Below are 9,477 nucleotides of genomic sequence, written 5' to 3'. Positions count from 1 at the left end.
TAAGTTGTTAGTTTAATGTATTAATAGGTAGATAGATAGCTAGCTAAGAGCAGTCAAGTTATTGTCTCCTGTTAGGTATTTCCAGATAGATATATAGATGGTATGAATTGATAGCTACATGTATAGATTATAGATAGGTCATGCTAGCTGAGAGCAGTCAAATTATTTTCTCCCATCTACCTGTTAGGTATGTTTAGATAGAAAAGATGGATTATTAAATAGATAGATGATGGTATAATGCTTTAGTAGATTGCTCAAAAAAATATATTGATACGCCCAGAACATTGGACTTTGAATGAAAAATTATTATTTATTTGTCTAAACTTTTCCATTAATAATGTAATCTACAAAAATAGGACATTTTGTTTTAAAAATTGAAGGTGTAATACACGATATTAGGATAAACAATACTAGCCCTCTGTAGATTAAAATAATTCATTTGACAGTTTGTACCAACCAACCAAAATAAGATAAAAGCACCAAAAGCTTTTGCTAACAATTAAATATTATATTTGGAAAACTTTGGGTAATAGTATAATTTTCATTTCCCCTTCCCCCTGAAAATAGTTAAACAGACGCTAACAATTAAAAAGTATAACTGTAATTAACCAAACTATAACAAATACACTAGATGCAGATTTTATTTTCCAATGTTTTTGGCCAAAAAATAGATATAAAAAGGTCAAGATATGTTTGTGGTATTTCTTCAAGTATTATATTTTGCTTTCCCACATTCCGAACAGCAAAGCTGCTACACAACTCTATATTTAGTTTGTCTCTAATGTATCATAAACGTTCCCCTACATTTCTCAGTTTGCCTATATTTAGTTTGATTTCTTCTTTTTGCCATTTTTGTCGTTGTTAGTTACTAAAAATGATTGGCAGACGGACGGACAAATTAGCTAATTGAGATGTCTTTCAGTTAAATATACTTAATCCAAAAGTTATATTAATAACTTCTCTCATTTGTTGGCTAAAAATCTTTTATCAAAACATGAATTGTTTTTTAAAGCCAACGGTATTACATTTTTATGACAATAATTTTAATCATCAAATAGTATTTTTTGTATACCATAATTGGTGGTGTACATCAATTTTCTTAATAGCTGTCTATTTCTGTGATTTATTGACATTGCATGTCTAAAATCTAAAGCTTTTATTTGCTTTGGTTTTGATTTTTTTTTGTATTTTAATTAAATCATTATGTTATATCTGCACAACTTATGCACATGGTTACCCTTGTTAAACTTGCAATTAAAAATCATAATTTTGCATACTACAGCCTTATTTATAGTATGCCTTATAGCTCCGTTAATTGGTAAAATTGTAATTAAAAAAGGTATAGTAAAGTCTAAATTTAATTACATCTCTGCGGTTTGGTCAGTTAGATGTTTACATAATCTGTAGTATATATGTATTTTGTGGATTAAGATATCTGAATCTGTTTTTAAAATACTCTATAACTAGAGACTAGCCATTGATTCCAATTGTATAAGTAATTAAAAATCAAAATGAAGACTTGAAAATGATTGATTAACCTTAACAATTGAAAAATTTGCTTCTTAGTTTTCCGCCAGTCAATTTGCTATTTAATTCTTTTAACTAAAGTTACCGGTCCTTTTTGTTTGTATGTTAAGAATAAGATATCACTCACATCTCGACCTATTGAGTTATCTAATTTACAGAAGCTTCACATAAGAACCATGGATGGGTTTTAGGCTATTTCATTATTAATATAAGTCTTGGAATGATTTCATGTATTTTTTACTTACCTTCCATCCCTAGATGTTAGAGGCACAGGCGCTTGTAATACAAGTTTTCTACATTACTTCATAATTTTGACGCTATTCTACTATTCAAAGTAGTAAGGTTTATTTGTCTGATTTAAGATTTCAATAACCACTGAATTAATTAAGGTCTCCTTAAGTTTTGCGATGGTTTTAGGCTGTTTTCAATATTTAAAAATCTTTGTAAGTTTAAAGAAACAGTACCCCTGCATTTGACCAAAGCAGAACAGTTAAATATTAAATTTTTGTTCTCATAATTCATAAAAAATACATCATTTTTATTAGTTTTGGTAATATTTGAAATTATTATTAAATAGTATTGCTGTCTGTCTGAAACATATTATAACTTCAAGACATATGTATTTGCTTTTGAATGGTCATTTCGATAATTTAAATATGTAAAAATTAAGGAAGGTAGTAGTATTGAACTGTAAATTACACTAGTACCCAAAGTTAAAAAAAAAACGTTGCATTATTCGTTTGGATTTAAAACTTTGGTAACTTTTATTGCATTTTGATTGGTTGGTTTTAAACTAAATAGTAGTATCCAAACTTTTCAACCAATAATTTTTAATCTACAGAATGGGAAATCATCATTGGTATGTACATCAATGTATCATCCATTGTCCTTTATCTTTAGGTCTTTGGGTAAAACGTTTTGTTAATTTAGGGTTTACTTGAATTTTTAAAAAGTGTTATTTTGAAAATATTTTGTATTTCAGTCCTGTACCAACCTCCTACTCACCCTACGCAGTGGGTCTACCCACAACAGCTGTCCACTCGCTCAGCCTACCCACCCATCCAAACCTGCGCTACCCAACCCTGCCGCCAATCCATAAACCCGCCACACCGCCAACACTCTCCCCCACCCTCAAAGGACATATTGTACCGGCGGCGGATTTAGCTTTAGCCTCAGGTTTGCATTTACAGAGTTAAATTGATAAATCAAATAATGCCCTAAAGTGTATTTTTTCTTCTAGTTTTACCTCATTTCTCATTTCTAATGAAAAAGGGAAAATCAATCTTTACGGAAAAGTAACATGATGTCTGTAGCTTAAGATCTCGCTAATCGTCTCTAAGTGTACCCCATTATAGTAAAGCTTTGGGCATGGGGAGATTTTGGGATAGAGTATCTCCCAACCTTTGAGGAGAAATCAGAAAAATCTTTCTTTTTCTTTATTAAAACTAAATTATTGACTTACCCCTTCAAACCCCTTCCCCCTTCAAGTGCTCATTTAGGGCGCGTAGCCGCATGTAAAAGATAAATTAGGTTCCACACTTATGTTTTCAGCAACTAATTTTTAAAAAACAATTTGGAAAATCCAGTTATGTTTATTTTTTATCAATCTGTAAATGAAATTTTTTTAGGAACAGCCCAACCTCTTCTTACAGCCTCTGAGCATAAGGTGAAACCTTTTGTCCATCACATAGACGGGCCTGCTGATGGACACAATGATGGTCCTTCGACTGAACATTCAGGTATAGTTCATTTCTAAGTTCCAGTCCGAACTTTTTGGAAATCCTTGATCATTAAGTCAATGTTCTAAATTGGCACAAAAGAAATAAACATTGTCGGTGATTTTAACAAAGGTGTTTTGGGGATATTTATAGCATCTCAAGCTTGAAGGTGTATTTGTTATAGGGTGCACCGTGTTCCAGAAAATCCAAAAAATGACAAAAAATCATAGAGACTGTATATCTTAAAATTTTGATGAAATTTTATTTAAAAAGCAATAAGTATCCATATATCTTTCAATATAATGGCGAAATTTTAAATATCTCCATCCTAGCTGGCACAGGATGCCATCAAACCTGGCAGGGTCATACAGGTAAAAGGCAAAAATATTTTGTTTGCCTTAAACTAAGCATTTTAAGTTAACAAATACTACAATATCCTATACTAGTACATACCAATATGAAATTTAAGTGTTTAAGTCAATTTCAGGGTCCAGGTATGATCCTGCAGGTTCTGATCTCTCAGAAATCTTTAAACACCTTCTAAGACCGCAATTTTTGACCTATAGACTTCAAATTTTAAACATAAGCTTTTCTTACAAGTATGTATGACCTACTGAAATTATATGAAAATTTGCCGCCGTTTTCCCGCCGACCGCCGCCGCCGAAATTTATATTTTGAGATTTCTAATCTAAAGTTTACATACAGATTTCTTATTTATTTTCTGTGTGTATATGTAGGGAGGGAGGGGACAAATGGCTGTTTATTATAATAGTCCCCAAATTCACTAAATAGCGTTTTCTTATTTGTAGTCATAACAATTTGTGGGACTTTTGTTGAATTTTGATTGGTTGTTTTATTAGTTGAGTGTCCAAACGTTTCACTAATTGTAATTTATAGAAGGGGCAATTTTGTGTATTAGCATTGAGAATGTACATTAATTTCTCGGCCATTGTCTAATCCCTATAAATCTTTGATATGTAAGACTTTCATTTTATTTTCAATTTACTTAAAAGGAAGCATTTTCTATCTAAAAAAATACAAATTCTACTTGTCTTTTTTTAATAAGTATGAAAGCACCTTTGGTAAAAGGTTGCTTAATAAAAGGGTGATGGGAGTAAATAATGCTAACGAATTAAATAAGAATATATATTTGAACTAGGAAACCACATAATTTTTAAAAAAAACTTATTGCTTTAATAAGTTCAGATGTGGATATAAGTGGGGCATTCCCCTCCCCCCCCCCCAATAAAAAGGTGAAATGGTTTAGATAATAGCTTAGACATTTAGGGATAATCTTTATTTAAAACTTTTCTTTACTTTTAGTTTAAATGAACATGTGTTTGAAATAAATAGAAAAATAAATAACTTTTATATCTTAAAAAATTGTTATTTTTTGATAGACCCAGTATCTTTAGGGCTTAAAAAAACAAACTTCGCATAGCTTCGTATACACAGGGTAAAGTTTTCTGATATTATACATACATCTAATATCACCATGTAAGAGGATTTGCTTGGACTTTTTTGGTCTTAAAAGATCTGGAACCAAACGTAAAATTTTCATTAGAAGAAAATTGTCTATTTTACAGAAATCGGGTATGCTAAGAAAACCATCTACAATTACAACAAAAAATGGAGATTTGACTTCTTTTAAAGGCTAAACGTATAAATTATTACATACTGATTCCAAAAATATATAATACTTAAAAATAGCTTTAAAAATAAAGGGTCCACGATGATTTGAAATGTAGTTTAGTTGACCTTAAAAATAGTTGTTTACAATGATGAAAAGGAACTTAATTCCATACCTCTGGTATAATTACACATAAAATTCTTATTTTTCATAGTAAAGAGCTAATTCTTTCGGCTTTATTTCCAAAAACTTGTGTATATTACTAAACAATTGTTTAAAAGTGTATTTTCCAAAATGTAAAAAACGATTTTTTGTCACCCGTGGAACATAGTGGGGTGGTTAGATCTATTGTATTTTTATCAAGATTTTAAGGAGGGTAGTTCTCCTAATATACACCTGGATGTTCTAGGGCCTCTTGTCAACTAATATTGTTAACTATCAGTATTTAACAATATTGTTAGGCCCAATTAGGACGACTGCATAGGCCTTCAAAATATTTTTTTTTATAATATATCACAGGTATCTTTTCTTATTTAGGTTTTTCAAAACTTTTCATATTCTAGATACCACCAACGAAGTAGTTTTCAAAGACGAGAAGGGCCATGTTAATTTTCCCCACCATGCTCCTGCTGGTCCTACCATTCAACCACAGGTTATATAGATAGATAGGCATTTGGAATTTAATGTGGATAGGTACAAATATAGAAAAATAGAATATTTAGAAATTTTACAACGAATGAGTTGAAAGGTTTCACTTACTAGTTCTGAAAAACTGAAGATATAACAGTAAAAATTATTTAAAATGTCTGTTGATTCTACATTTTGAAATAAAGGAAATATATATTTTTTTTATTTTCTAGGTTAAGCATCTTGGGTCACCAACTCCTTTCCATCGTGGCTTTGCACATCACTCACCCACTCCATCCCATCATGTATTCCATTCTCCAACACCTCCCCATCATCCCCACCAGCCCATTGTACACAGCCTGTCCCATCCCCCTAAAGTTCATAGCCTCCATACGCCTGGCCAATTGGTTCAGAGTCTACATTCGCCTAGCACGATACAACCCCCGATTACCATACATTCCCCGGGACCATTTGTACATGCCGTACATAGTCCTGTACATGCAGTACATAGCCCTTTACATGATTTACATGGTCTGGTACACGCTGAACATAGTCCTGTACATGCCGTACATGATCCTGTACATGCCGTACATGGTCCAATACATGCCATACACAGTTCTGTACATGCCGTACATAATCCAGTACCAGCACATGCTGTACACGGGCCAGAAACAGCTGTTCACGTACACGAGAGTCACCATATTGATTTGACCCATCCTTCGCTTTACCCACCCTCAGGAATGAATCCTTATCATATTATAAATATATCAATAAATTGATCATCTGCTAGATTATAAGGCCTATACCATTAATGAATAGAACTCTTCTCTTATTGATATATTTCCTTGTGTGTATCTATCTATCCAACTAAATTACTTCATATATAGTCTTTCAATGTCTTTCTAGCTCGCATAATGTATATTATTAAGGATTTAACTTCTAGGCGTAAGATTCCATGAGGAGCCGCCACTCCACATTGTTCACGGACAACCAGTCTCAAATCCTGTTGTCTTCCATGAGCTACCCCACCCTGACCATAGTGAATATGATCACCATGCCATTCATGACCTCCATCATGCACCGGGCCCTGTTGGGCATCCGTCAAGCCACCTGGTGGCCACAGGACACAAACAAATTCCTGTACCAGCAAGGTTTGTTAGCCCAACGGCACATCCACCCCTAGAGCTGTTTAAGCCAACACATGCTGTTACTACACCAAGGAAATTATGTTTGAAAATATAAAGGGTGTTGAAGAAAAAAAACAATCGCTTCACTTTTTTCATTACTAGCGGCTTCACCCCTAGCCTCTAGGGGCTTTGCCCCAAGAGGTTTGATTAAACCAATTTTTCGTATTTTAGATTTAAAAGAAAAATTTAAAAAAAAATTTCCTAGGGGGGGGGAGTAGTCGACCCAACTATTTTAATTTTAGTTTTAAAAAGAAATTTTTTTTTTTTTTTGGGGGGGGTATTTTCATTTCTTGGGTGGGTTGGGGGTGTCCCAACCCCCAAGAAAATTGTTATAAACCTTCCCGGGACCTATGAGAAGCTACCCTGTAAAGGAGAACCCGATCGGTTCAGCGGTTAACGAGATCCTTTGCTACAAACAGACAAACAAACAGACAGACATCGTTCTACTTTGTATTATAGATAAACCCTACAGTTTTGGTCAAAAAAAAAAAAATAACCCAATAAATGCTATAACAATGACAATGAGAAAACAATATTGAATTTTTAATCTACTAACCTATCAAGAGTACTTGTGGAAAATTTTATTAATCCCAAACAGGGCACGAGTTATGAAAGGGGTTATTAATACCTTACCTAAACTGTCTATAGAAAATATATAAGGCATCTAAATAGAATATTTCGTCACAGTTTCTTTAATAAAACATTCATTTCTTTATCAATAACTGAAACATCATGCTACTATTGTTGTAGGGATGAAAAACAATTAATTTTGTTTCAATAATTCAGCAACTATTAGTTGTTAAGATACTAAATTCCCTACTATAATTTATCAGGAATCTTAAGGGATAAGACAATTGCCGATAAAATTATGTGAATCTCCAATAGTGATACATAGAAATAACCCTTAATTAGTGATTGAAACGTTTGGACACTCAACTTAATTAACCAACCAATCAAAATTTGAAGAGTCCCTAAAGCTGTTAAGCTAACGAATAAGAATACGTTATCACAAAACTTTGGGGACTATTGTAATAAACAGTTCCTATCTCCCTGATTTTCTACAGTGTCTAATCTAGAATAAATACCAACTCTGTATCGATCAGCCACCCAAATTAAAATTTGCAAATCCTTATTAATCCTGCGCAACTTTTACAGTCTCAAAATCCGCCAAAGTTTATCACATTAAATGGATGCTCCTGTATTTAAATTTATGAAAACGGACAATTATGTCAATTAGAAGTAGTAGTATATTGAGACCAAAAATTAAGAGATTACCCCGTTTGATTGCATGGCATTTTATATTAAGTCACATTTAAGTATGAAAACGAGTTACCAAAACATTCACCCTAATCTTACAATAAAAAATCATCCATTAAACATGTTTACAGTAGGTACAAGTTCTTATCATATTTGACCATTGCAATTTAAGTATGACAGGCAAATTAATAGTCCGATTTTATACAGTAAATATATTCTTTTTTTCTTGAGTTTACTATTACTGTATAAACAGAGAGATTTTTAAAAGCAAAGAATCGAAATTTTAGGTGATACCTGCAATTATACTTTGTAAACTAATGTACTAGGGTTGGGCCGGATACTTTTTTGGCCGGATACCGGATATCCGGCTGATTTCAAATGCCGGATATCCGGTAACCGGCCGGATATCCGGCATTCCGGATAACCGGCCAAATTACCAGATATTAAAGTAGTAAAAAAAATTTCTTCAGAAATCTTATATAAATTTACATAAAGTTGAACTTATTCAGAAAAAATGTTCTTCTAGCTTCAATAATAAGAAAATTATAGCCATTTAAAATTTTGAAAAGCAGAGATTTTTGGTGTAAAGTATAAAAAATTATAGAGCCGGATATCCGGCCGGATATCCGGCCACACCCTATAATGTACATTATCAAATAACTGATTATATGTCACCCAGGTATACATAGATTCAGATAGAAACCTTACTGACTATAGACTACTAGTTATTATTTAAGCTTCCATGGTCTCATGTCTTCCGACGACCAAGAAAGTAAAGAAACAGTGGAGCTTTTTAATGAAATTATGTGTTCAACGACCTACCCTTAAAATCTTTACCTTTTTATTAAAACTTTATATGCGATGATATGCGCCCATTAGACCGATAATGAACATTGTTTTATAGTACACGGGCAAACATCCAATAATGTACTGCTTCAAAAAAATGATTTAATATTTGATTTCTTTAAAAATTTCTTCATTTTTATACATTTTGGTGAATAGAATTTTTTTTATTATTTTGTAAAACTTAAGAAAACTACTTTGTACAAAATAGGTACTGTACGAAATTGTACCCTAAATTAATTACCCAACTTTACATGCTTGAAATTGTTAATTGATCGCAGCTACGGTTTAGTTACACGGTATAACCATACATTTTTGTTTTGAATCAAGATTGATTGGTACAATTTAGCAGTGTTTAAACTTTTCAAAAAAAAAATAATACAAATCTACAGGTGAATACATTAATTTTTCGTCCTTGGTCTTATCCCGTAAGATCCATGCTTAAAACCAGCTATTTTGTATTATACAAGGGGTTGTTTTGAATATCTAGAAGTCTTTAAAATGATCCCATGGAACAATATCATACTTGTTTTGCTTCCTACTCTTAACTTTTGATCGTATAAAAGTTTAAAACTTTTTGTTACATCGTCAGTTCAATTTACTTAGATTGAAAAAGATATACTTAGGGGGTTGTAAATGTTGATGTACTTAGTCTTTTAAATTTTGCTTTTCAAAAGCACATTTAGT

This window comes from Acartia tonsa, chromosome 5 (assembly GCF_053477335.1).
Source record: "Acartia tonsa isolate MP-2025a chromosome 5, ASM5347733v1, whole genome shotgun sequence".
NCBI classification, from domain to species: domain Eukaryota; kingdom Metazoa; phylum Arthropoda; class Copepoda; order Calanoida; family Acartiidae; genus Acartia; species Acartia tonsa.
Note: the sequence above shows the minus strand (reverse complement) of the source record.